General features: G+C 43.3%; 1 protein-coding gene across 3 annotated transcripts in view; it reads right to left on the bottom strand.

Annotated features, from left to right (window-relative positions):
- Positions 1–2,500, bottom strand: part of LOC125043011 (FGFR1 oncogene partner 2 homolog) — a 47,500-nt gene that overhangs the window by 36,880 nt on the left and 8,120 nt on the right. The gene's annotated exons all lie outside the window — the stretch shown is intronic.

Raw genomic sequence — 2,500 nt, 5'->3', positions numbered from 1 at the left:
ATTTTAAAAAAATCAAAACGACCACCACTCAAAAAAAAGTTTCCGAGAATTCACCAACTACGACTCTACAGTTATTATGCCAACAAATGATTGCCAAGGAATCGACTCTTTTCGAAATTTTGCAAACGGATAATGTAGACAAACAGGTAAATGTCTTTACGGAAGTGATTAATGACAGCATAGACGCCATCGCTCCATGTGTTACTAAAACTGTTAGACGTCCTCCTGCTCCATGGATAAACGCCATCAAGAGAGCAACAACAGACAGAAAAAGCGTTCATAAAGCTCTCAAAAATGACTGACACAACATGGAACTCCAGGGAAATTACAAACAAAAAAATAGAATTGTCAAATCACTTATACAAGGAGCCAAAACTGATTATTTTAGAAATAAATAACAAATTGTAAAAAGAACACATTGCAGGGATCATCTAAATACCAGAATTAGTGCGAATGAATTATACGATTTCATCGCTAAAATTGGATATCTCACATACAAAAACAAACAAACGCTTCCATATCTCAGCAAAGTACACAGACCACAGCCTGTAAAAATAGAAACCGTAATCTTAATAATAAAACACCTGCGTGAAACTAACGCTGTGGGAGCAGATGCCATTGCTCCTCGCTTTATTAAAGTCAGTCTACCTCCAATGGCTTATTATCTAACGGTTATCACTAACACTTCCGGTCACCGGTGGTTTCCCATCGCTTTGGGAAAATGGTACAATAACACCCGTTTTCAAATCCGGAGACACAGCAAGTCAATAACTATCGCCCTATTACCATGTTTACCTACACTGTCTAAAGTTCTCGAAAAAATCGTATCAGACCAATTGACAATATTTCTGGAGACAAATGACCTACTATCCAAATCACAACATAGTTTCAGAAGTAAGCTGTCTACTGAAACAGCATTATTACAGATCACAATTAAATTTATGAGAACATAGAACAATCAAACAAACTTGCTTACACTGTGCGATTTCCTTCCCCTTCCTTTCCTACCCCTTTCCTACCCCTTTCCTTTCCCTTCCTTCCTGTTACCTTCCCCTTCCTTTTCCCTTCCCTTCACACACACACACACACACATATATATATATATATATATATATATATATATATATATATATATATATATATATATATAATTATATTTCTTATTAATCTCTCTCTCTCTCTCACCGCCTGTGGAGCCTCTTGATACATACATGAAGACGAGGGAAGAGGAGGGAGGAGATGAGGCGAAGATGGAGGGCGAAGGAGGAGACAAGGAGGGAGGGAAGAACGAAAGAGGACAAGCAAGGACGGGGGAGAAAGACGAGAGATGAAGGAAGTGAGGGAAGACGAAGGGAGGATAAGAACAAGCTTAGGAGCACGAAACAGGGCGAAAGGAAGGACGAGGAGAAACGAGAGAGAACGAAACGGGGCGAAAGGGAGATCGAGGACGAGTGAGGACGAAGAAAGAGGAGGCAGGATAAAGGGAGGACGAGAGGGGACGCGAGAAGACGAGGGCCGAGGCACACACAGGCGCGGAATTATTCACACAAGGGCCACGCGGACAAAGGGTTAGAAAGAGGAAGAAAAAAAGAAGAGAGAGAGAATGAGAAAAAGCGAAGTAGGAGGAGTGAGAGTTGGAGGACAAGGGGGGGGGGAGTGAGAGTTGGGAGAGGTGAGGGAAAGAGGAAAGGAAGGAGGGGGTGAGAGATATAAAAATCGAGGATGGGTGGAAAGGGGGAGAAGGGAGAAAGGAAGAGGAAGGAGAAAGGAAGAGGAGGAAAAGGAAGGGATGACGTAGATGGGGGAGAATGAGAGGGAGACGGAAAGGAAGAGGGAGAGGAAGGAAAAGGAGAGTGAGGAGAAGGAGAAAAAGAAAGAGTGGGAGATGGAGAGAGAGGAGAGGGAGAAGAAGAGGAAGAAGGAGTGGGGGGGGGGGGGAAAGTCGGGCAAGAGGGAAAAGGAGAGGGGGGAGGATGATAGAAAAGGAGAAGATGGAAAGTAAAAAATTACATACAAAAGGTAAAGCCGAGAGGAACGAAGGAAAAAGAGATAGGTCGATGAAGAGAAGAAGGGTGAAAGCGATGAGGAAAGAGCAAGAACGAGAGGAAAAGGAAATAGGACGAGAGAGCGAAAGAAACAAACACAGGAGAGGAAAACACGAAACGGAAATCTCAAATCAAGAGAAAAGGAAGGGGGGGAAACGATATCATATATATCCAGTAGAACAGAAGCAATCCATAAAAAAGCAAAACAAAGGCGGGTTTAAATAACATGGAATAAAACGGGAATAAGCGTAATCGAGGGATGTGCTTACACTTATACACTTATATACTTATATATTTACACTTTATGTGAACCGAGGAAAATACAGATGTGATAGGAAAAGAGAGAGGGAGCGAGAAAAGGGGAGAATAGGGGGGGGGGCGAGCGAGCGAGCGAGCGAGAGAGAGAGAGAGAGAGAGAGAGGGGGGGGGGGGGAGGGAGGGAGAGGGAGAGGGAG

Source organism: Penaeus chinensis, chromosome 33 (genome assembly GCF_019202785.1).
Source record: "Penaeus chinensis breed Huanghai No. 1 chromosome 33, ASM1920278v2, whole genome shotgun sequence".
NCBI lineage: Eukaryota > Metazoa > Arthropoda > Malacostraca > Decapoda > Penaeidae > Penaeus > Penaeus chinensis.
This window is presented reverse-complemented; position numbering and strand designations above follow the sequence as displayed.